Genomic DNA, 27,983 nt, shown 5'->3' with positions numbered 1-27,983 from the left:
TGGTCATTCAATCCACCCTTGGAGTGAATTTAATTACCACAAAAGCTATTGTGCCAGCAACTGTGGATATGGTACCTAGGCCAACATTTATAGTTGAAGATGCCCAAGGGAAATTCAATGTGATGGTCTCAGGAAAGAAGGAGATGGTACCATCAAATGGTTCACGTCGTATCATTGCAGTTGTTGCATTAACATGAAGCGAATAGGTGGAAGTCCCCCCCTCACCATTGGCCTTTGGCACAACAGTCGCTCCCTCGATACTATAGAAGGAGTCAATCTCAAGGTACTCCTTATATTGCTCAACAAAGGCATGTGGAACAACCAGGGTAATTGTGTCACAGTTGCACGAATCACACATGTCAACACAGATACAGACAAGATAGTTGGCATTGCATGCTCTAAAGATACCATACTTCACTAACAACTTGCACTCAAAGGCAAAGCGATGGCAAATGAATTCTGAAAGAATATCTATCGAGAGAGTGGGTAGTGAGTTTCTGCCACCTATAAAGTTATGATGTAGTGGAACTATAGGGCCAGTGTAAGGAGTATTAAAAAGTGAGGTCGCTGGCTTGGGCTATGGGTGTACGGTAAGTATCTCCATTTTGTTATTTCAACAAGGCTTCATGAAAGGAAATTGGCGTTTGTGACAGGTTCATGGCATTCTCCACTTCACTACATTAAATGGACCACTTTTGGATTACATGTGCTCTGTTTGTTCTGGTACTTGTGTGAGCCGTCATCCAAGTAGGCCTTTCTGCCTTACTTGCGATGCACCTCATGCTATTACGTGCAGGCCATGTTTGAAGGGGAGGATTCTCATGGAAGATGGATCCGATGTCACTGTTCAGATTAGAGGACCCCAAGTTGATGAAGTCCTCTCCTTGCAAACATTGTTCCTCATACTACATGAAGATAGCATTATGCGCATCCGTGGCATGGTTCTAGAGTTGAAACTAGTTGGTTTCTTTACAATCAACAGCTCGGGACATGTCATTGCCTTTGATGCTGATTGAGTTCACTACATAGCATCCATACACATTTGTTTTTTGTCGAATCTTTCCTTAGTGCAGGAGAGGGAACCCCCCTTCCATTTTGGCTTGTAATGGTGCTTTTACATTGGCATTGATTGCTCATTTTGATAGTGGCAATGTTGGCCTTACTTTGGCTTGTAGTGCATCACATATGGATCTCATTTTGGTTTTTATAGAATTTTGCTATTCAAACTCTATGGAGGCTTTGTGTAATGTTTCCCTTCTTGGATTCATTTGAATTGCAAAATTGCGCTCCTCATTTGCGTCATATCATCGCAAGGCATTGTTGATTGTTGATTCATATTTGAATCAAAAATTGCTAAAACATGGTGCAAATTCAACAACACTTTGAGGAATATGACATGGATAGGATGACCTCATTTGAAGCTATTCACAACGAAAACATGGACATTATGACTTGCCTCTTGCCCTTTTTCCCACATCAACATTATGAGGGTTTGCTTCAAATATTAGTGTGAGTAATTGCAAATAAATGCGAACATAAGATATCAAGCTTTTACTGATTAGCAAGGATCTCCAAAAACTTATCTACGAAGAACTTGAAAGCACACCATATTGTAGCATTGGTGTGCAATGCAGCATCATCTAGACTCATAATCGATGAAACATTATCGCACATTTCAAACTGCTTCAAAGTTTCATTTAGAATGCATGTGCTCCATAGTGGCAAAGTAATTACTGTATGTGAGGTTGGGACTAATACTTTCAAGGATTGCCATGAAATATTGCTGAATGAGGAGAGAAGCCCACCAACCATCTGTCCACTATTTCATACACAAATCAAAAGAAAATATGTTAGCTGGAGTAAAGAGGACAAGGTGAAGCTACAAACAATAATGTGCAGCAACATCCAATTTCTGCCATACAAATTGCACGATTGTTCGCTTCTTCTAAAGCGGGGAAAAAATTCACTGAGCAAGAAATCAGCAAGATGAGAGTGCTCTCAATGGAAGCAAGAACGGAAGAGGGAGAGAGAGAAACAGAGAGCCACACAAGTTTTGGTGGGTGCAGAACACCCTAATCTTCTTTTTCATTCATTTATATATGTGTTTGAGTATTGTACATAACCGGGGTAAAGGCACAGTGACCTTTAACCCCCACAACCTCCCACTTAAAGGACAATGTGCCTTTAAGGGAGAACAACTAGTGAGCATACTATCCAATGCCCATCGATACATGACAATACTCAAACCACTGACTAGGTAGACTCTTCGTCAGCATATCTACAGGGTTATCATCTGTATGACAAGCTCTATGCGCTTGTCCTCAAGTACCTCCCTGACGAAATGGTACCTAACCTCAATGTGTTTGGTCTTTGCATGAAAGAACGGATTCCGTGCTAGCTGAATAGCACTCATGGAATCACTATGCAATGTTGGTACACCTGTATGAATCCCCAAATCTCCCACTAGCTGATCAAGCCATATAGCCTCCTTGCAACCCTCTATGGCTGCAACATACTCAGCCTCTGTGGTAGACAAAGCAATGCACTTCTGTGCGTGAGACATCCACGACACTGCACTGCAAAGGTGAACACATAACCAAAAATGGATCTCCTACTATCCACATGCCCTGCATAGTCTGAATCTGTGTACCCAAGTACACGCATGTCTCCTCTACCAAAGCCGACGCACATCTTCTTGGTACCCTTCATGTACCTCATGATGCACTTAACTGCCTCCCAATGCCTCTTTCCTGGATTAGCCATATACCGGCTAACAACTCCCACTGCAAATGTAATGTCTGGTCTAGTAGCTATCATAGCATACATAAGACTCCCAACTGCTGATGCATAAGGAACCTTGGCCATCATGGCCCTGTCCTCATCTGATTTGGGACTATCTGTATGACTCAGTTTCACATATGGAGGCAATGGAGTACTCACTGCCTTCCCCCCCTCCATATTGAAATGCTGCAATACTTTTGTAACATACTCTTTTTGTGAAAGCCAAAGGAGTTTCCTACTCCGATCACGCGTGATGCGCATACCAAGAATATGACCTGCAAGCCCCAAATCCTTCATATCAAAGGCCCCATGTAACTTGGCCTTTAATGCATCTAGCTCATATGTATTCTTGCTAGCCAATAGCATATCATCCACATATAGTGCCAAGATTATCAGGCTACTATCCTTATCCCTTTTAGTGTAGAGGCAATGATCAATTTCACTCCTTCTAAAACCCTGGGACTGAATGAAAGCATCAAACTTCTGATACCATTCTCTAGGTGCTTGCTTAAGACCATAGAGACTCTTCTTCAGCTTACAAACTAAACGCTCTTTGCTCTTTTCTTCAAAGCCTTCCGGCTGCACCATGTAAATTTCCTCATGCAAATCCCCATGCAAGAAAGCTGTCTTGACATCCATCTGCATAAGGTCCATATCCTCTGATGCCACTAGTCCAAGCATGCATCTAAGTGTGGTCATCTTCACAACTGGAGAGAATATCTCATCAAAGTCCACATCCTTCTCTTGCTTGAACCCTTTAGCGACCAAACGGGCCTTGTACCTAGGCACATCATCACTTGTGACCTTCATTTTGTAGACCCATTTACATGGCAATGCTTTCTTTCCATGTGGCAAAGAAACCAAGTCCCAAGTCTTATTCTTCATAAGTGAACTCATCTCTGATTGCATAGCATACTCCCACTTGCATTAATCCTCGCGCATCATAGCCTCTCTGTAGCAAGAAGGCTCCCCGCAATCAGTAAGCATCACATAGTCTACCCCTGGAACAAACCTATCAGGCGGTCTAGACACTCTAGATGATCTTCTCAAAGGCATTTCAACTTGCTGTCCCACCTGCATATCAGCCACATTTGGCTCATCATTTCCACCAATAGATGATCCATCATCTACCCTTGATTGTATACCTATGGGTGTACTTGTTGGTACCATTTCTTGTACATTTGGTGCATGGACAGCTTGCTGTCTATCAACATATGCAGGTGGATTCACATCCTAGAAAGTGATTCTCCTCATTTCCACATCCCTCATGGGTGCCTTATGCATCTTCTTCTCATTGAAGACTACATCATGGCTGCGTATGGTCTTCTTTGCTTCTGGATCCCAGAGACGATAGCCCATCTCTCCACTTTCACCATAACCCAGAAAGATGCATTTCCTAGACTTAGGATCTAGCTTCTTTCGAAGCTCTTTTGGCACATGTGCATATGCCTCACACCCAAATATACGCAAATGAGAGTAAGAGGGCTGCTTGCCACTCCGTGCCTCCTCAGGAATACCACCATCCAAACTCTTACTAGGTGATCTATTGATCACATGCACTGATCACATGCACTGTAGTCTTCATTGCCTCAGCCCAAAAACCACCAGAAAGACTTGCATTGGAAAGCATGCATTGCAACCTTTCTTGAATGGTATGGTTCATCTTTTCTACAACTGGATTTTGCTCTGAAGTACGAGGGGATGTGAGCTCCCTCTTAATCCCACATGTATCACAGAAATGCTGAAAGTCATGAGAGAGATACTCTCTACCATTGTCAGTCCGTAGGCATTTAAGCGTTCTACCTGACTGATTCTCAACCAAGGCCAGCCATTTCTAAAATACCTGGAACACATCACTCTTCCGAGCTATAGCATAAGCCCACACTTTCTTAGTTGCATCATCAATGAATGTCACATAGTATTCAGCCCTGCCTAATGACCGTGTAGGCGTGGGACCACATACATCTGAATGCACCAAATCAAGCTTTTCAAACTCTTTCTTTCCCCTTCTTTTATGGGCTAATTTAGTCTGCTTCCCATAGAGACAGTGCTCACAAAATTTAAAATCAAAGAAACTCAAATGCGGTACATAACCCAAATGGCATAAGAGTTTCATTCCATTCTAGCTCATGTGCCCCAACCTGCAATGCCACAAAGAAGTGCTTGGCTGCTCGGTTATTGCAACAACATGATCAAATACCCCTGATACATGTAAGGGATACAAAGTCCCACACTTGGCACCCCTGGCCAAAAGCATAGAGCCCTTCTGAATTTTCCAACTCTGAAAGCCAAAAGTGGTGTGAAAACCAGCATCATCAAGCTGACCCACTAAAATAAGACTCTTGGTCAACTTAGGCACATGTCTCACATGTTTCAAAATAAATGCAGACCCATTTGCAAAAGAAAACTTTATGTCACCTACGCCCACTATGTTACATGCATAGTCATTTCCAAGATGCACACAACCTGTCTTTCCACTGTCATAAGTGGAGAACCATTCCCTATGGGGAGTAACATGAAATGAAGCACCAGAATCCAAAATCCAATCTTGGGAATATGCATCATCTGAAGTGGTAAGCAACTCTGCAGATAAACTAGACATGAAGAGAACGTCATTGTCACTATCATGTGTGATTGCATTGATCTCCTTGATCTTCACTTTTCCTTTGTCCTCCTTTGGACTCTCTTCCTTTTGATTTGCACCCCAATTTGCATTCTTTTTCTTATCCTTTTGCTCTCTTTTCAGCTTGTAGCAATCCTTTTTCATATGGCCCTTCTTGCCACAGTGGTAACACTCAATGTTCTGTGCCCTGGATTTGCTACGCGACTTCCCTCTTTCTTGGGCCTTCCCCCTGAATTGTGATCTACCCCTTTGTACATTTAAGGCTGCATCCTACTTGTTGCCGTCCATAGACTTCCGTCTAATCTCCTCGGCCAACAAGCTACCCACAACATCATAAAATTTCAGTACTCCACCAGGTGCAGAGTTACTGACAGCTGTACAGAAGGTATCCCATGAGGATGGCAATGAACATAAGAGAAATATTGCCTTAGTCTCCGCATCAAAATTCATCTTCTGAGCCTGAACCTGGCTGAAAATAATATTGAATTCATTCAAGTGAGAAGCAATGGAGACCCCTTCCTTCATCTGCAGCTCAAACAACCTCTTCATGAGGTAAACTTTATTAGAGGCAGTTTCCTTTTCATAAGTGGCACACAGTTTCTTCCACAAATCTTTCGTAGTCTGCTCATTTACTACTTTGAAATAAACTGACTCTGCAAGATGAAGTCTAATAGTAGATTTTGCTAATGCATCCAACTCATTCCAATCATCCTCAGACATATTTGCAGGCTTAGCTTCAATCCCTGCCAAGGGATTAATCTGCTTCTTTTTAATAAGCACATCCCTTATTTGTTCTTTCCACAAGAAAAAGTTTGTCCCATCAAACTTTTTAATGCTTAAAAACTCCTTTTTAGACATGGAAGAGGATGCCATGATGCAAATGAAGCAAAAATCCCAAATGCTAGTGCCTACAAGAGAGAATCACACCAAATACCATGTGCACCCAAATGTGTATGCCACAATAGAGTGAAATATCACCAAAACTCATGTCTCAAAGCATCTGAATCATGTGCATATACTATGCATTCATATGAGCAAATCTGGCCCAAAAGAAAATGCCAACTGCAATGGCAATCCAAAATGCCAATAAGTGCCAAATGACTCAAGCATAAACACCGTCCACTAGCATATGCATTAATAATATCTCATCTAAGAGAGCATAGCACTATCAGTGCATCACCTGCAATGTGTCAAAGGTGTCCCTCAGCATAAAACAGCATCCATGTGCAAAGCGTCCATAAAAATAGCATCCCACAAGGCAATTTGGGCCTATCAGCGCATCCAATAAGGACCACAATGCATCCAAATGGCCTATAAATCATCCACTGCAACCCAATGCACACCACGAATGAGCGCACACTGCAACCAGAGTGATCTGCATAAGGTATGCTCAAGAAATCATAGTCCCACGGTAATGACCGCTGCTGAAAATAGAACCTAAGATGCCTCAAAACATGGGCGTCATTGCATAATTGGACTCAGCAAGAAAATCTGCAAATATCTCTCTTCGGTCGGAACTCCAAAATCCCAACCGATGAGTGAGAAATGGGAGTCAACACTTATCCACTGCCATGTGGCATAAATCTAAGGTTTCAAAACCTTAGAATGAAAAATGCATAATAGAGAGACGAAATCGAATACACAGAGATCTATAACTCTGAAAATCCTCCACCGAATCGCATAAGATCTGACAGGTAGGGGTTTTTGGGCGTCCGGAACGCAATGGGACAGACGGTTTTGGAAATCGTGGTCTCAATGACTGGGTCTAACACACAGACTGAAAAACGTTTTTGGAAACAGAGCTATTTTTAAACTCCACCGGAGTGCGAATGATGAGCAACATAGAAGTTTTAGGACCTCCTGAGTCCACCGGAACTGACAAATCTGCAAATGGTTACTCCAAACTTGAGTTCGAACACCCGGGCAGAAAAACACAGAAACTGACACAGTGAGTCAGAAATCCAATGAAATGATCCCAGATTCAAGAATGAAGGTGTTTCCAAGCTCCTGAAGTGAAGTGGACACCAAAATCAAGCAATAGTTGCCTCTACAAGTCAATACGAAGTCTCTGTCATCGAACGGAACAGGGAAAAGCTCAAAAAACGAATTTTTCTTTGAAAACACTTAACAGGCTCTCAAAACCACTTCACAAAACCAAAGTGACTTTTCCAAAGGTTCCTCCAAGGTCTCTGCACACTCGGATGTAAGTAAAGTCACCCACAAAGCTTCGCATAGAGCTTCTCCTTCCTCCCACAAAGCTGCTAAGCTTCAAGCATTCACACACGCTCAGCTAGATCACCCAGGCTCTGATACCAGTTGAGAGTGCTCTCAACGAAAGCAAGAACGGAAGAGGGAGAGAGAGAAACAAAAAGCCACACAAGTTTTGGTGGGTGCAAAACACCCTAATCTTCTTTTTCATTCATTTATATATGTGTTTGAGTATTGTACATAACCGGGGTAAAGGCACAGTGACCTTCAACCCCCACACAAGAAAGTGTACAGATTGCACGTACATAGCACCAAACAAGTACGTCTCCTTGAACCAAAAAGTATCAATGAGAATGATGGCGAGCAAGATGTCTTTATTAATGACAATGTGTTAGTAACAACGAACAATAATAAAACACAAAGGAAAAGAGAGAGAAGGGTACACACACCTGAAGAAGCATACACCATCACAATAACTAATTCCCTGAAGCATGCTTGCATATGCTGTGGGACGCTAATGTTTTACAAGAAATTGAAGTCTTTGACGAAGTCATACAAGACTTTCTTACAACAACATGAATTCATACCTATCACATTTGAGACACACAAGAAAGTGTTATGCCTAACGTGCTGTAAATAGATAAGAAAACAACAAGTGCCAACACTATCAAAGAAAAGCATGACGATGGCAACACCAACAATGTTCACATCACTGTTGAGCAATGTCGAAGCACATCTAATTTCAATCCGAATCCCTTTCTCTTGAATAGTCGAATTATCGTATGATGGTTGGCTGGGGATGCGTGGAAGCATTGTCAATGTCTTCACTGGATACAGATAGAGTTGCAAAAGTCCTGCCATGCTTCATTGAGGATGCTACAACTGTGAAGGTGTCCATCAAAAGGAAGATGGAGTATAAGCATGGCTACATCAGCAGGCTCGTAAGGCCAACTCTAACAATGCATGCGCTTTAAGAGCTCCTACAGACACCCCTATATAAAGAATCAGATGTTCAATTGAACCACCTATAGGCGGAGCATATCCACTCACTGCAAAGTACATTGATTTCTGAGGAGGCCGATGAGGGACAGTCTTTGGAAGAAGGAATAGATTATGATGCAGCCACAGACACTCTAGTACATGGGATCTACACTGCCCAACAAGTTGTGGATTTTGAGGACAAAACGATCTGCGTCTCGCATCATCGACAACCAAAAGATAAAGAAAACATACCACACCTATTTTACACTAATGCATTAAAAGACAAGCACAACGAGCAGGTGTTCCAACTTCTATTGGGACAACCCCACATTCTAAAAGCAATAGACAAAAGACACAAACAATGCAACAAAAAAGTAAGAACCCCTACAGACCCTAAATGCACCCTAAATGCACAGCGGGATTACAAGAACAGTTAAAATTAAAAGTGGGAATGAATATGGAAATATGTTCTGGGAACTTGGATATCCAAGATGGTTTGGTAAATGGCGCAGATGGGATCTTCATGCACTCCAACACAAAACATAATAAGCAAATAGTGTGGATAAAATTCAATGATAGCAAGGTGGGAAGAAACACAAGGTACAAGTACAAGTCCCTTTATGAAGACAACACACAATCAAATTGGACACCTATAATGGAAATTCAACGGGAATTCTAGGTGGGCAAAAACAATTTCAACACTATAACAAGAACACAATTTCCCATCCAACCAGCTATTGTAAGAATAGTGCATCGAGCACACAGACTAACTATGGAGTTCTTAGCATTTGACCCAACTAACATCAGAACACATGGGCTAGTCTATATAGCACTCTCAAGAATAAAAGTACCGAACAACTTGTATTTTTTACAAAAGATTGAGAACAAACATATTAAGGTCAACAACATCATGTTGCAAGAAATTCAACCCTTCAAACAGAATCAAAATGGACATTTAACCAATAAGACTTCACAAAAATGAATGACAATAATTCAATAATACAATCGCTCAACACTGTTTCACTAAAAGCACACATACAAGATGTAGCGGCAGACAAAAGCCTCAACCAAGCAACAACTCTTTGCCTGCAAGAAACACACGCTGAAAATGGCAATAACATCCACATTAAACGATTCCAACAAATACAAAAAAATGATGGCTGCGAAATAGCTACTTACTACAAGAGACAACTAAAACTTCTAGACACATAATACATACATGAAAACCGAACACAATTCTTGCTCACTACATTTCAAACAACAAAAAGAAACATACTAAATGTAATTAACATTTACAAACACACAAATAACAACATTCCTACTATACCTCGAAAAAATATTGGAAAAAAATAACAAATTAAATACTACATACATTCTTGGGGACTTTAATATCGACTTCCAAAGGCAAAACAAAAACATGATGAAATTACAGCAATTCATGGAAACACAAAACATGAAACAAATCATCACGACATCAACAACAATATATGGATTAAAATTTGACCATATTTGGACAAACAATTTCTTTAACAATGAAATAAGTGGAACAAACTTTGCTTACTGGACAGATCATGCAATTATTCACACAACCTTTAATAACAATATTCTTTAAAAGATCAAACACATAGGGCAGGCCCAATGAATAAAATTCAGCTTGTTAACTCTCTAATAATGTAGATCTTAGCCAACAATACTTGTCAATGTGGATCTTAGCAAATAAAACAGGAGTATATGCAGCCATTTGAGAACACATTTTTTATGCATTTTATGTGAAAAATGGCAGCGCATTAATGAAAAGTCTGTTGCCCTTCTATGGCCTAAGTGAACTTGCATGTACATAAGATGAATGTAAATGCACATGAATCTAAATATATGTAGATGAATATATATATATAGATGAATATATACATATAGATGAATATATATGTAGATGAATTATGTGGATAAACAAGTATGTGTGAATATGAATACATAGGTGAGCAGTGATGACGAGGGATTAGTCTTACACAGCTTTGACGAGGCCAAGGATCTCAGGCGCAGCTCACGAGGGCTAGGGATTAGGCGCAGTTCACGAGGGCCAAGGATCAGGCCAGCGTGACAAGGACGAGGACGAGGATGAGGATGAGGACAAGGATGATGATTCAGATGAGTAGTAGTAGTAGTAGTAGTAGTAGTAGTAGTAGTAGTAGTAGTAGTAGTAGTAGTAGTTTGCATATACTTCGCCATGTATATGCTTCTGTATGTCGGCTCATTTGAGCGATTTTGTATCACCCTTTTTGAAAGGGTAATTTTGTAACAAACAATGTTGTATCTCTTCGACATGTATATGCTTCTGTTGCTCAGCTTGTTTGAGTGATTTTGTATCACCCTTTTCACAAGAGAAATTTTGTAATAAAAAACATTCTTTTGTAATTACTTTAGAAAAAACATTAGTGGGGCAAAACAGGGCTTGCTGTGGCCTTGTTTAGCCCCACTAATGTTTTTCTTTTAGCTTCTATTAATCATCGCTATATAGTGACGTTTACCAATGTCACTATATAGCGATGTTTACCAGTGTCACTATATAGCGATGTTTATTAGTGTTGCTATATAGCGACGCTTATGTTGCAACTGTTCTTTTCCGATGCTAATAGCAACATAAATATCGACCTTTGCGCCCATTAAAAAAAAACTTTTTAGTGTATACTGGTAGTAATCATGCATGTAAGCTCGGTGATGGTAACTGGAAGATGAGTAATTGCAGGCCACTGTGGTGGCGGTAATTAGCTACCAGCCCTGTGGGTCTTAGCTGCCACCATAGATGTGGCTGGGAATCTTAGATGCCACCACCTCTAATCATTTATTACCATGCAAGTCAGTACGGCCACCTTGAATTAATCAAAATTTGGGCCAACCACCACGATGGCTCTCACCTTGATAGTGTAGTCGGGCTACAACCACCGCGGTGGCTCTCACCTTGACAGTGTACTCGGGCTACAACCACCGCGGTGGCTCTCACCTTGACAGTGTAGTCAGGCTACAAATAGCTATTCCATTCCCTTAACTGTTTCGTCTTCTATCCCTCTCGATCGTTTCGTTCTCCCTTGCAATCTCAAGCCTCCACTATTCCATTATGGTCAACCATCAGGCTGGTTTAGGACACGTTTAGGAGAGTCACAATTTCAACCACCAGGATGGTTTAGCCAGACAATCTCAACTTCACATATTAGACAATAACAAGTATATTGTTTTTCATTTCTCAATTATTCACCTTTAGAAAATAACAATTTATTGCTTTTCATTTCTGAATTTCACAATTTAACAGTGGTATATGATTCGAATAGCAGGAAATTAAATTTAACAAATTTAAGTACTAAGAAACACAATAATTTCAATCACCGAGCTGGTCAATAACTAATGTTTGTTCAACCACACTGGTTCAGGACAATCACATAACTGGTGATTGAGCTAAAGCAACCATGGTTGCATGATGTTCCAACCATCAGGCTGGTTTACTAAAATAATAATATATTGTGAAATATATTGCTGTTAATTTTTGCTCAACCATGCCACCGGGCTAGACAACAACTAATGTCTCTTCAACCATGCTGGTTCAGGACAATCACATGATTGAGCTGAACCAGCCTACGATTGCATGATGTTCCAACCACCGGGCTAGTTTAGGACAATCACATTTAGTCTAAGCCTAGCTTTAAGAAATGAAACAAGTAAATTATCCCAAAGCTCAATCACAAACAACCACCGGGCTCGTTTAGGCACCACTGACCTGCGTTGTATCTAGCATGTGTATGATGTGCTCCTCAAACACCTTGCATCCTGTCCACTTCTTACAGATGTCCTTTCTATTTGGAGAAACTCTTGTATTTTTGTGCCAAAGCATCGTCATTGTAGCAATGACTTCTACACTTAGGTTGTCCCTCCTTTTCTTACATTCTATTGAAGCCCACAGACTTCTCAGATCGAGATGATCGTGCATTGCTTATGCTCTACGTTCAACTGCTGGAGCCACATTGGTGCTTCTAATTGACAACATCTTCAACATTGTGCGCCCAAGCCGTTTTTCCTTTGTTTTAGGGGACACCAACATAGCTAATGTCACCCTCTTTGTAGCTAGTTGATCTAAGCTGTGCACCCCTTTTACTTTCTAAAGGCCATTTCTTAGGATAGAGAGCATCACCTCTTGGATGTGCATCTCTTGAGGTGGTTGTTACTCTACAAACTTTAGGGTGCAGGCTAAAGCTTGTGAAGACTCGAGACTGGTAATCACTTGAATGGCTTGATGTTGCTGCCTCGAATGCTCCCACCAATCATGACACCACATCTCGTGTTCTTTGCTTCGATGTCAATGATCGAATGTGTGCATTTGTAACCGCTTCTTGCTTTGCTCTGCAAGGGATCTTCTTTCTTCTCGTTGTTTCTCCCTTCACAGATGTTGCAAAAGTGTCTTCTGTTGCTGATTCGATACCGTGCCAGTGCTTTCCTTGACTTGCACTCTGTTCCTTGTGCCTTGACCTAACTTTTTGGCTTTCCTGTCTTGCAGACTCTGTTTGCTTCTCTTGCAAACCATGGCTAGCTACATGTTGCCATTGACGCCATGGCCACGATCAGTCCAGAATAGACCCAGAGAAGCTAGTTGATGAGGCAAGCAAAGAATAGAAGACAACTTACCCGAAAGAAGATAATGGCAAACCAAAGTCTGCACAAGGTCATGTCGAGGTGATGGGCAGAATGTGTGAAAATTTGAAATTTGCGGGAGTAGCAAAATTTCAACCACGGTTTTCCCCCCTCCGATGATACACATCAACAAACTTGGATATCCCAAACAAGTTTAATGTGGCCTAAAATGCTTCAAAATACAAATAGGCCAAAGGGCGCACTAGTGCGTGTTCAAAATGAATTGTATATCTGTGTTTGTGTCCCATAGCAAAGATGTCTTAGGATTAAAGTTATTTGCATAGATTTCCTTTAGTCTCTTTTCATTAGAATTAGTGGCTTCATTATAGAATATTGTATTGCTTCGATGCATGTTCCCTCTATTGTGTCTAAGTCTAAGGCTAGCCATTTGTTAAAGGAAATGTTCATCCCATGCAGGAGCTCGTTCAATGAGTTCTTGATCTTTGTGCTAGTGCTTCAAGGTTTGGTTCTCTCATAGTTCTTGCATCATCTTTTTGGTTTCTGCATTCTCCCTTTTCATCTACTCCATCATCTAGTGTTTTTTAATTTTCAATGCATTTTGCATGTTGCATAGACAAAGACTTGCCTTTTTGGCTTCGTGATCTTCAAGATCCTTTCACATCTTTTCTAGCTCCTTGTCCGCCATGTCCCCATCATTTCTCACTTCTTCGAGCCTATCTCAGAGCTCCTTCATGCACTTCTTTGCTTCTTCTCTTCTATGCCTTTCCGTGTTTGACCAATTTTATAGCGGCCTCAACTTGCTCTTTTGCTTGTAAGGCCCTCACTTGTGCCTCCTCTATTTTGGCTTTTGCACATTCCCTGAGACTTTTCTCAAGTTGCGTTACCTTTGCTACATCGGTGGCTAAGTTCTATTTCTTTTTCCAATAGCTATTAAAAGCAAGTCGCTCGAGCAGGTGGTTTGGAAAAGCTACACGTTCTATTCTCTTTTTTGTAGCCTTTGCAATGGTGGTGCATTTGGGTAGTGCATAATGTTTCATCTAACAGGTTGCTACCAATAGAAATGAACTTGTCGATGAACAAAGTTATTTTAGACATTGACGAATGGTCAAGCTTTGGCACATTCTCAATCCATAGTAGCCAAAGGTCGTGTTGGCTACCTCCATCCTAAAATTCTATAGTAAAGAAGAAGTCTAGTACCTTGCCTAAGATTTCCTTATCTCTTTCCAATTCTTTTTTTAATTGGAATCGATGAACATAATACCTTGTTGTTGTGATTGGGTTGATTTTTTGTAAACATTGTAGAATCTTTGGTCAACGTCTTTCACCACAAGAGAATGTAACAAATAATGTGGGGGGGCAAAGATGTCATATCATCGCACAGACATCCTTCTTTAATTTCTCCTTGTATTTTGTTGACATTCTTAGTGCCTCAAAGTCTATGTACCCTATCCTTGAATTGAGCAAATTCATATGCCTTTGTAGTAGCTGTGATTTTCACAATCACACCCAAGTGGATGATGGAACTTTCAAAACTGTTATTTTCATTGTTATAAGAATAGATTTTCATTATTTTAAAGAATTAATTTTCTATGTTTACTACAAATTTTCTGTCTACATTTAGTAATTTCCATTTGTAATTCTTTGATAATCATGTTTGGACAATTCAAGGTATGTTCTTTTCTGGCCGAAGAATAATGTTGGGAATGACATTTCCTTATAGAGCAAACTAAAAGGTGAATAACCTTCAAACGGTGCAATGTGTGTGATGCAATCTTCATAGTCGATAACCTGTTGCAATGTGTATAGTCCATGGAGTAATGTGTCTATGTCCAGATTCTTGTCATCATTATAGTAAATTGAGGACGTTGGTAGGTGTAGATTTTGTTTGTTGGCTTTATTGCAATGAGTTAATGTGGATAAACCATTCATGGTTCAATGCTATATTGTAATGGATTGATGTTATGGGTTTCAGCAGTGACTCACGTGTCATGGGGATGTTGAAGAGATGCCAATGGAGCCTCCACTCCAAGCTACTCCTTGTGAGAGCAATGTAAGGCACGAGCCATCTGCAAGTGTCACTCAAGCGGCCTCCGAATTGTTGCAATGTGTCTCCACACGAGAAAGGGGGAAGAGGAAGAGGGGAGAGGATGGGGAAGAAGGGAAGGAGAGGGAGAAGGGATGAGGAAGAGGAAGAGAAGAGGAGAGTGAAGGGGGATGGAGTGGTAGACACAAGAGCACTACAATGGAAACAAAACACCCAAAACACTCTCTTGGAAGAGAAGAGGGAGCTTGTACTCAAACTTGTGCAAACAACAATGAAAACCAAAGTCAACCATTTGGCCATTTATACAAGTCACCTTTTGAAGGGAGGGCCAACCCTAATCTCTTTATACCACTCTCCCTTCTCATTCTTTTACCATCCTCTTTGGCCCAGCTAGCTCCAAGACACAATCCTGGCTCTACGGACTTGCCATTGTCCATCAAATCACATCACTTAACCAATGATGGCATATTATTAACCAATCTGCTAACATGCCCCCCTTCTTGATCTTGATCTAGTCGTCTAGATTGTGTAGCATTCATGATTGTTGGAGCTTTGTCAATGAAGATCATACAAAGTAGTCTTTCGTGTGCATTGGGTTGAATCTTCTTTTGGTCCATTGTAGAGCAGAGGGATGTAGTGGCTCCTTGTTATGGAATGCTTGCTGGAAGTATGAATGGGTGATTCATCTGGAACTAGCACCTTAGGGTTTGTGTGAGCTGAGTTGAGTAAGTATTGTGACCATTCAAAGAAGGAATAAGAAAAAGAAAAAGAAAAATCTAAGGGGTAAGTTATTAGAGGAAGAATGTGTTAGTAGGGATTGATGTAAGATCCTAGTGGTGTTAGTGTTAGTAGAGTAAGTAAAGTGCATTCTCATGCTCCTCTTAAGTCCCATATTTGATTTGAGTGGGCATTCTAATGGATCCTCATCAGACTATGTCTTTATCATGCCATGTTTGAATGTCTCGAGTTGTGCATGACATTTTGTCTTGCTTCTTTACATTGAAGTTCCTTTAACATCCATTTTATGGATTATATTTCATTCAAGGCTTTGCTTCGAAGTATTTGATCCCAATAAAGTTGTTGCACCATCTAAAGCTTTATTTGTCTGAGTCATCAAATCCAGAGGAGTCTGATAATACACCATACAAACCCCTAAAATGAAAACTATGGCTGAAGAGGTTTATAGAAGGGGGATTCTAGGAAAGGTTTCTAAGCTACAACTGAAAGAAAAGAAAAATAAAGAAAAGAGGATGAGTAGACATTAGATAGTTAATGGTGATGTTAGTAAAGGAATGTAAAAAAAGCTTTGAGGGTCACAAGAAACTCATCCAAACCCATATTGGTGTAATCATCTTCACCCTGGAGTTGAATGCATCCTTGAGAGCTGCTTGTATAGAACCACATGTCTTTCCATGTGTGAACTCAAATTCAAGACGATGACTTAGACATAAGTAGATATATTCCTTTGCATATGATCCTCCTACATTGGTGCTTTTCCCTTATCCTTGAAAGTAGGTTCTCGCTGTTCTTGGCATCTTTGCAGAGTAGGTTCTTGTGTGACTACTATTGGTGCATCTGCACTCATTGATGCTTTTGTATTGATAGATTTCGGGCTCCGCCGCTCCTGCTTTTGAGATGGTACTAGTGTACATTTAGGCTTAGGGAAAGCATGAATGGGCTGTTGATTGCTCTAGGGATGCTTGGGTACCCATATATAAGAGTTGCCAAGGTAATATCCCTAGGCCTCGAGTAGTCTTGTAGGAACCCATTGGTAATGTACCTTCCTTGTTTGATGGCATTGTCTTCTTCTTTGATGTTGAGGTTTGTTGTTTACATGAGGAGGTGGCTCTGGCGATGGTGAGGGTTGATGTTTAGAGGAGGGGGTGGCTTCATATGTTGAGGTCTTTTTGGAATCCAAAAAATATGATTCACCCTCAAAGTATCCTTGAGCCTTCAATAGATCCTTTCGGACCCATATTTGCTTGGTTGCCCTTTGTCTTCATCTTCTTCTTTAGTGGCATCCTTGTCGAGGTGGGGAGGTGGAAGTAGTTGGCTGATGTTGATCCTTGGCTAGCAATTGGTGCATCTTGAGGGGATTATTCATCACCAAATAGCCCTTTGTAAGTGTCCTGGATCCAGCTTTTACCAAGAATGGCGGCTTCCATTAAGGTACCTGTAGGAGCTACAAAAAACTTGCAAGGCACAATGTAATTGTCCAAGGAAACATTTCACATTAGCGAACCAATAACCTTAATAGAGATACCCTCTATGGATTGAATTTCAGAATCACATACTTGAAGGCATACTTGGCCAAGATGCTTTAATGTATCCCAAGAGATGAGGTTGTAGCCTGCTCGCCCATCTACCCTGGCCTGTATTCGGCATGTTGCACCTACTACTGATGTCAGCTCTACCTAAATTTAAGATGGAGTCATATCTATCTCGTTAGGATCAAGGGAATTGTCAATTCCTAATTCAATTTGATTAGGTAGTACCGCTCTTATGGTGTAAAAAGGTGTAATGGAGCTAAGTTGTTCATCATCAAGGTACATCATCTGAGTGCCCTCAATAGTTGGTGGATTTATTACCGCTAGTGTATGCATCCAATCACGTGCATCTTCTAGTTCTAGTAAAGGGGCACACCAAGGTTCATCAAGACTCTTCTCACTATCCTCTTTCTCATATTTTTAATCAGCTTTACCGGCACAGACCTATCGGCGGTATCCGATGCAGCTGCAAATAGGTCTGCAGACATAGTGTGAGCCTTCCATGTTCGGAGATCGACCCTCACGACTTGCTGATCTTTCCTTATATAAATGTTGTTGGAGCGCCAATCATGGATCAATCCTACCATATGCAAGAAAGGTCCCCCTAGAATAGCCTCATACCCAAGGTTGTTTTGGAAATCCATTACAACAAGGCACACCCGATATGTGAGACCACAAGTTTTGATTTTGATGTCCTTGAGTACTCCTATGGGATGAGCCATGCCTCCATCAGCTAATTTAACTACCAAGGAAGTACTCTCTCAGTTGGGATTCCTATGGGATGAGCTGTGCCTCCATCAGCTAATTTAACTCTACCAAGGAAGTACTCTCTCAGTCGGGACTTCCCCACTTTTTTGAGCATTGTTTCATGATAATGCTAACATCTGCTCCTACGTCTAATATTGCCATAGCTTTCTTATCATGGAAGGAGATGGGTATCATTGCATTCGTGTCATCACTCTCAAAATATTGGCCCAATTTGTTGACTGGCACCCTTGGAAGGTCTGGAGCATGATTAGGAGATACAACATTATCAAGATGTGTGGGTTGGGGTGTCACTATTTGCCCACTCATCCAAATCCGAGAGGTCTCTCCATAGAATAGGATTACCCCGTAATAGTGTCGCAATGGGCATCTTGATCTTGGTGGACAAGAATGAGGCTAATCCTATGATGTCTTGAGGACCAGTCATAGATTTCGTGCCTATTGATTTAGACTCTTCTAAGCCATATAAGGACATGTTGTCATCCTCCTTTAGTTGTTACAAGGTGGGGTCTTCTTCAAACATCCATTGCATTAGGGTGGATCCCTCTGTTGAAGGGCATGACACACCTTCTTCCTCTACCCTTTCAGGTATTTGCAAGGATTTTGAGGATCGAGCATTTATCTCATATCTAGGATGAATTGTATCAGTACTCTTGCTTGCCTTGAGACTTGGCTGAAATTCCTCTTGGCACTTGTGTACCAATTTATGTGCCTCGAGGAGACCTTGTTTCCCCACCCATGGGTTGGAATATTCACCATGACCTTAGGTATTGTAGCTTGGCCATGGGTTGAAGCTGTTAGCATTGCCTCATGTGAGTGGTTATTGCCGGTATGATTTGAGAGAGTATTATTAGAGGAAAATGATGTTGGGAAAGAGGTTGTCTCTTCTTCCGACCCATCTTGGATGATGACCTTATGTTTTCCCTTCCCAATCTTCATTGCACCCTTGGTGCTTACTCGTGCTGGTTCAGTTTCATCTCTAGGCTGTGATGTACTAGCTTTATCCCTTTTGGCTTGTTTATGAAGCTCTTTATTAAGGGATTTAGCTTGCAACCTCATGATTACATTCAAGGGTACTGATGACACTTGGCCTTTGTCAACAATTCTTAACAAGTTAAGGCTTGTGTACTTAGATGGCCTTCCCATCGGGAAATCCTTAAAAAACTGGTCCACACCACACCCAATGCATAATGGCGGTGGTGTATTAGATGCTAGTGCACATGTGATTGGCTGCTTAGATTGCACCTTATATGGACACTCATTGTTGGCAGGGTGTGGCCCTTGACACATATGGCATTGAATGGATTGTGTCTTGGTCAAGTTCATATATCCCATTTTTTTAGGAATCGGTACCACTTGGTAGACTAGAATGTGTTGGTCACCTTGTATAATGTAGTGACCTATAATGCTAGACCGATTTGCATTGTCACCATTCTAGGGATAGTTGTGTCCCTTGAAGGTAGGTCTGGGGTCTCCCCAATCACTAGGTAGCTCTTCCACCAATACTTGATTCAGGGGAGTAATTCGTGGGTAATTCCATGTTGAGCACCTTGGGCATAATTCTTGCATCCCTAGTTACTTCTGAGGTTGAAGCCTGTGCTATTTGGGACATATCGAAGGAAGCTAAGGATCTATCCTTTTGGGGTGTCTCCCTCATGTTATCCCCTAGGCGTGTCGCCATCTTGCTAGATAGCTCAAATGATGTGGGATTCATAGCAAACAAATGATCATGCAGCTTAGCATCTTGTAGCCCTATGAGGAAGCACAGTAGAAGATGCACATCACTCACCCTCTCATAGGGTTCACATCGTGAGTTTAGATGTTTAATCTTGGTGATATAGTCTCGTAAGGATTGAGTGTTCTTCTACTTCACTTGATAAAGCTAGTTAAGCGGGCTCCACTTGGGACCCTTGGGGGCAAACCCCACAATGAAGGATTTATGCAAAGTGTCCCAATTTTTTTCTCCTCAAGGTTTAAGGCTCTAAACCATTGTCCAGCCTTGCTATCAAGACTCAAGCTAAAAACATTGACCTTGTCTAGATCCCCAATATGACCAAAGGTCTCACAGATTTTTTCAAATCTCTCAGCATGGGAGACTGGGTCTCCTTCTCCTACAAACTTGGTGAGATTAGCTTAGAGATTTTGATAGGATTGCTCCTTGAGGGATTGGTATCCCATCCCGAAAACATTGGTGGTGGAGCGGGTGCCCCCCTGCCTAGTGCTTGCACTAGGATTATCATAGCTTCGTACGTAAGGATCATTTGTGAGATACAGTGGGAGGTTGTGGAATGGTGGGCGATGTCTCATACATTGGTGGTCCTAATGAAGGATTCCATAAATTTAATGTCACAACGTTGGGATGGAAGGATCCAAGCCCACTAGTAGGCATTTGCATTGTGACTTGGGTTGGGTTGGGCCTAATAGGTTGGACTAGAGGTCCTCTAGGGAGTGGCATGTTCCCTTCAGGCATAGGCCTATAAGGGGCACTTGTTGGGTAGGGAATATCTCCCATGTTTTGTTGCCAAGGAGGCATCATAGCGGATTGCAAGGTGGAGGTTCTTAACTGTTGACCTTCAGGGTTACTCCTCTAACCCTTTTGCTCTAGATTTTGGGACCCTGATGAGGATGTGGGTCCAAATCCCTCCCCATAGGATTGTCTATCATTAAAGAATTGGTATGACGGGAGCTCATTGCCATTAGGTGTTGTGGGACTTGGCTTCCTGAGTATTGCTTCTGACATCGATGGTTGGGCCGGCATTTGAACTTCTGACATTACCCTAGTCTGTCCACAACAAATGGGTTTAGCCACTCTACTGGGTCTATCAATCCAAACTTTCCCATGATATTGGAAAAGGTTTCCCTTAATGTAGTTGCTACTGTAGATGGGGTAGGAGAGTGGAGATCAATGGGGATGGAGTCCAAAGCTACTGAGGCTCTAACATTAGAGGGCTCACCCATGTCTCTCTTTTGAGCTATGGATAATTCAGTTGGTGGTGGTTTTGGCAATGAAGAGAACTGACTTTTGAGCTTACTGACCTTGAGGATGCCAAGGTAGGTATGGAGGTTGACAAGATGGTATTTGAGGCACTATCTTTAGGCTCAAGGTGAGCTTGTAGACTCTTCCCGATCTCAAGATCATGTGTTCATTGGCAAAGGGGAGGCCTCAATTCTAGGTTGAGTCCGCCTCGACGCAGGGTCAAGGGGCGGCAACCCCTTGTGGCTTCCCTGCGCCATAGTAGAGCAAGGTCCAGGGACAACATCCCAGCAGAGTTTATTTCAATTCAATTTGCACGCAAATTTCATCATTTCTTGATCCTCGGGGTCCCAATTTTCATGTGCTTTTTCTTGATTTTTGGGTTCCAAGAGCTATCCCTACGGCCGTGGGGATAGAGCTATGGCGACGATCGGCAGGATAGCAATGTGGCGGGATAGAGTTATGGCAATGGCCGGCGGGATAGAGTTATGGCAACGACCGGTGAGATAGAGTTAAGGCAATGGCCGGTGGGATAGAGCTATGGCAACAACCGGTAGGATAGCCTTATGGCACCAGGTCAATGCAAGTTTGACCGATGGGATAGCTGACTAACAATAATTAATTAGGGCGTCGGGTTAGGTACTGACATTTGTCAGGTCGGCAAGATAGAGTTAAAGCAATGACCGATGGGATAGCAAGTCGACAGGATAGCACTAAGGCGATGGGTCAATGCAAGTTTGACCATCGAGATAGAGCTATGGCGATGGGTCAACGCAATTTTGATCAGTGGGATAGAGCTATGGTAACAAGCCAATGCAGTTTGACCAGTAGGATACAGTTATGACACTGATCGGTAGGATAGTGCTATCACGCCGACCGGTGGGGATAGGAACACATAGTTTTGTCGACCAGTTTTCGATGATTCTTGATGATTTGAAAGTTTCTGTTTATGTTTTTTCGTGATGGGGGGATGCTAAAATACCTAATCTCCTACTCAATGAAAAAACCTTGAAAGAAAAACAACTTTTGAAAGCCAAAATGCAAAATTTCATGAAGGGTGAGTTCTAGAACACAAAACAACTTCAAAATTTGGCAAGAATCAACATTTTTAATGTTTTCTGATGTGTTTGGACCTCGCACACTCCTTAGCAATCCCACACACTAAGTTCCTTTCAATTCAAAACACTAAAAAGCATAAAAAACAAGCTTCAAATGCTCCAAAATGGCTTTCCAACCAAAAAAATAGTTTTCCTACTTTTTCGTCCACACTCTCACTTCCTCCCTCTCTCTTCTCCTACAACTCCACTAACAAGCTCCAAGTTAGGCTTGAAGACTTATGCAATGGGTAGATATCGAAGGAAGACAAGTGTAAATGCAAAAGCATACATTCATTCCCTGGTAGTGGCGCCAAAAATGTTGTGGGTCTTGGCAGTGACACACATGTCATGGGGATGTTGAAGAGATGCTAATGGAGCTTGCACTCCAAGCTATTCCTTATGAGAGCAATGCAAGGCACGATCCATCCGCAAGTGTCACTCAAGCAACCTCCGAATTGTTGCAATGTGTCTCCACACAAGAAAGGGGGAAGAGGAAGAGGGGAGAGGAGTGGGAAGAAGGGAAGGAGAGGGAGAAGGGATGAGGAAGAAGAAGAGAAGAGGAGAGTGAAGGGGGATGGAGTGGCAGACACAAGGGCACTACAATGGAAACAAGAGAGCACCCAAAACACTCTCTTGGAAGAGAAGAGGGAGCTTGTATTCAAACTTGTGCAAATAACAATGAAGACCAAAGTCAACCATTTGGCCTTTTATACAAGTCACCTTTTGAAGGGAGGGCCAACCCTAATCTCTTTATACCACTCTCCCTTCTCATTATTTTACCATCCTCTTGGGACCAGCTAGCTCCAAGACACAATCCTGGCTCTACGGACTTGCCATTGTCCATCAAATCACATCACTTAACCAACGGTGGCATATTGTTAACCAATCTATTAACAACAATTAATGTGGCTTTATCGCAATGAGTTAATGTGGATGACCCATACATGGCTCAATGCTATATTATTTTCCATATACAAGTGGTGTTGAGATAAGTTCATGGAGTGTTGACATTCAAACTAGGCCACTCATGTAGCAATGCTTATAGTCCAATTTTTGCTTGATGCCAGACTAGCATGCATCCATCATAGCATAGCAATCATGGTAGGCATGTTGTGCATTCTCCACACTTGCCCTGATGTTTGAGACACTTCCATGGAGACCGTAGTGTCCCTCGTAATTCAGTTCTTGAATTTATGCGAATGGTATTCTTATGGAGACTAGGTATGCTTCAATTGCATTAAGCTTCGAAATGTATTATATGGCCTTATTAGTTGTGGCAAGGTTGGATTTTCAAATAGGTCTAACACTTTGCAAGGTCAAATATGCAAATAGGTTTGACACTTTGCTAGCATTGAAAGATTTCACAGATTTTTTGCATATGTTAATGGTTTGAAAATCAAGATTCTAATTATTGTCGTTAGATGCATTTCTAGGCATGGTAATTCCAATTTGACTTAGTTTCTTGATTTGCCTATTGAAGAATAAGTTTTTGCAAGAAGTGCATGGATTGCAAGGTGTAGCGGCCACAAAATTCAAATATTCTAGGTCTCACTTCAAAGTGCCTAGATTGCATGTTTGAGGTGCGGGTACTCATGTCTTTGTTCCTTGCTTCTGCATTCTTGAAAATTTTAGGCTTATTTGTTTATCTGGCATGGTTGTTGTGGGCAGAGCTTCCTTGATTAGCAACAACAAGGCATCACATTCCTCCAGACGTTACAAAAACTATCACAACCACAAAAAATGCTCTTAAAGAAGGTTTTCACTATAGAATAAAAACAACCTTAGCAGAATTGAATGCTTGCAGAGAATTGGCAACATAATGATAAAGAGTTCAGCTCATAACAAGTTGCTTATATCATGTTGTTATTGCCACTAACAAGCTCCTCAAGATTTTATCTTTATCAATACAAATTTCCAAGAAGACAAAACACTCCTACTAAAGGGAAAGAAATCTTGTAGTCCTTGGGCGTGATAATGACACAAACATATTCTTTGAAGACATGCATACATTGCAAAACATTAGCTTGGCCGAATACACAAGTAGATACAAGACAATAAAAGGCAAGCAAATGAAACTAAAGAAAGAACAAATAATATGATTTGTGCACTTTAATCATCACAAGAATCCAATGTGCTTCCACCATGAGAATAGCCTACTCTACATTCACTTCAAAGATTGTGAGGGTACACTATTTAGAACACAAGGAACATGGTCAGATGCATACCATGAAAACATAAGCATCATCAAAGAAAACAAAGATTCTAATCTCATCAATAACAATAACTCATCACAAACATTAAAGACAACCTTGTCCAATGGATGCAGCTATAGTCTCAAAGTAAACAAAGCACAATCCAAAAGCCAACCAACCAACAATCATTCCCTCTACAAAACACACAAAGTACATTATGCTATCAGGAAGCTGAACACCGACCAATGACTTCTACATGACAACATAATGCTATGGAAGACACTAAACACCACAAAACTCATTCACTTTTTCCTCATTGGTAGTGCCAAAATAGGTAAGGCATTTATGGTATGCACAATAGTAGTTCAGCACAACACGCAAACAATTGAAATCGATGTCGACCTACCAATGGCTCTCCTAATGGCATACATAGGCAAAGCTGCATACACCATAGGTACAACAAAAAGACAACCAATTCAGAGATGTGCTAAGTGCTAAACAGAATTAAAACTGCACAACAAACGACCAAAGACTTGGAATACTTGAACACTACTTTCCTCAGAAAACCATGCCTAGACACCAAAATCACACATCTCTTCTTCATGAACGTGCAAATAGAAAACCCCAATCAATATGTATTTGACAAGCTGTCTGGAATTGCTCATATCTTACAGGTGATCCTAAAAGAAGCACGGCATGCAATAAGTAATTCAAAGCCCTTAAAAAGACCCTCAAGTACCGGCTGGGCTACATATGACATTAGTACTAAAACAAGGAATGATAGTCAAAATCCATAGGGGTAACACAGACATTCCTATTGGCCTCATCAATGGTGCTAATGGCATATTCCAACATTTGTGTTTTATTTATTCAGCACGGATTTACAACGCCCGTGCTCTACCTCAAAGCAGTCTAGGAGCTCTAGCAAGGCCACAACCTCATGAGTCTCAAGGACTTCATAGCCTCCATGAGTCTAGCTGACTTGGAGAGATACTAGAGTCTTATCCAGTCTTGGATGACCTCAGCTAGTGTCTCTCCTTTGGCATCGAGTCTTCCTAGTGTTGCAGCATTAGGATTGCCTACCCAACAAGCATCATATGTCACATTTAGTGCTAAATTGGCTGTCCTCCTATAGACGAGGAGTAAAGGTACGCACGACAAGTAGGGATGAGGTAATTTTTCTAGGAGCTAGAGTGTTAGGGGTATGTGATCAATTAGGCTGCGGTGGCTGCTTGGCATGTAAGTCTACTCTAATCATCCTTATTCTCAAGCATGTTCAATCATACCATTGATTCTATAGTTAAGCTGTAATATTATTTTTTTAATTGTTTCATTCTTAGGGTGGCAGTGTGGAAACCCCAGGTGGCATAGAGGAAGAGGAGCTTCTAGGACGAGACCCAAGGGAGAGAGAGGAGGCCAAGGGATCATGCAAAGCCAGAGAAGTTGAGGAATCAAGCAGAGGTGGAGAGGCTGAGGGATCAAGTAGAGGCAGGTTGATTCTACTAGTTTGGAGTCAGATTAGTGGTAGTTTTGCCATTTTGTATTTAGCCTACCTTCAAAAATTTTAACATTCTTTATTTAGTATACCTACGATAATTTTGCCATTTTGTATATAGCATACCTTCGGTAATTTTTCCACTTTGTATTTAGCATATCTTTGGCAATTCTGCCATTTTGTATCTCATCTTCAAATTTTGTACTAGCCTCTTTGAAAGGGATATTTTGTAATAAGACATGATGATTTGAGAGTTTTAGGCAATTTTGCATGGGCATGTTGTAACTCTTACGTTTTAATAAAATACATACAATAATGGGGTAAATGGGACTGAAACAAGCCCTATTCTACCCCACTAAATTTTTTTAAGCTTGTATAAAGTTTTGGTATATACCGACGCTTGTTAGTATCGATATATAGTGATGCCAATACGAACGCTCATTTATTGACATATATACCAAAAATTTTCCAACGCTTTGCAACCAAAAAAAACAAAAAGAAGTGTTACTTCCATTGGTATTAGTGTCAGAAACCGACCAATACCTTGTGGTGCATTGTGCATGATAGTTGTTGAAAAGCATGGTATGAATGCGTCCCTAACCATGAAAACCATATTCGATGGGAAAAATACTTAGGAAGCACCTCAAGATATATGGTAGTAATGCGTTTGTAAAGTATGATGCCAATTGGACACTGGCACGTTTGAATAAGACAATCCCAAGCACATTTTTTAATGATTGTGTATGATACGTGGTGAGAAACATGGTGTAATGCGTCCCCAACCATGCAAACCATATCCGATGGGCATGATACTTTGTGTAAAATCTCAAGATAGTTGAGATTGATATGGGTGTGAAGTATCATGCTAATCGGTGGGCATTCTAACAAGACAAATTGAAGCATTTTTTTTAAAAGTTGTGCAGGGTACTTCATAAAAAACATGGTGTAATGCATCCCTGCCCATGCAAACCCTATCCAAAGGGCATGATACTTTTCACACACCTCAATATAGATGTTTATTAATGTGCATGCTAAACATCATGCCAGACGGACACTAGCGCATTTGAAAAAGACACCCCAAAGTGCATTTTTTAACCATTGTACATGATACTTGGTGAAAAACATGGTTTAATGCATCTGTGATGATGCAAACCATCTCTGATGGGTACCATACTTTGCGTGAGACCTATCATAGGTGAAATTGGTGTGTGTGCAAAGTATCGTGCCCAGAAGACACTCACATGTATGAATAAGCCATCCCAAAGCACGTTGATACTTGGTGAAAAACACGGTGTAATGCATTCTTGACTATACAAACCATATCAGATGGGCAATATACTATATTCGCTCCTAAACCTCTATCTAGCAATACTACTACCAAATTCTAGCCTTGGCACTAAACTTTTACCGTTGGCACCATATAATCCATGTCCTCGAGTTCTGGTTGTTGGTGTATCATACAAGTGAGTTGGTGGTATGAATTCCTAGGGTTGAAATTCTAGATGAGGCCACATCAGATCTAGCACTGGAGATTGGGACATTTTGGCCTCGAGCTTGCCCCATTTCAGGTTTTCATGGCAAATCAAAGGAGAATTCGGCCAATTGTGATATTCCGTAATCAGATCCAGCACTGGAGATTGGGACATTTTGGCCTCGAGCCTGGCCCCATTTTAGGTTTGCATGGCAAATCAAAGGAAAATTCAGCCAATTGTCATAATCCGTAATGAGTTAATTTGCATGTAGGGTATGGTTTTTTGCATAAATTTTGTGGTCCTACAAATGGAGAAGAAGATGTGTGCTATCCCATGTTGTTGGGTAGGCCTTTGTTTAAAGTTGCTAGAGTGAAGTTGGGGTTCATCTATGACCACAATACGGAATGGCAAGAAGAAAATTAAGATGCAAACAATCCCAAGTATGACAC

The sequence above is a fragment of the Dipteris shenzhenensis genome, chromosome 9 (genome assembly GCF_047967505.1).
Source record: "Dipteris shenzhenensis isolate YYH24624 ecotype China chromosome 9, Dip_SZ_1.0, whole genome shotgun sequence".
Classification (NCBI taxonomy): Eukaryota; Viridiplantae; Streptophyta; class Polypodiopsida; order Gleicheniales; family Dipteridaceae; genus Dipteris; species Dipteris shenzhenensis.
The sequence above is the reverse complement of the archived record's forward strand: the minus strand, read 5'-3'. Positions refer to the sequence as shown.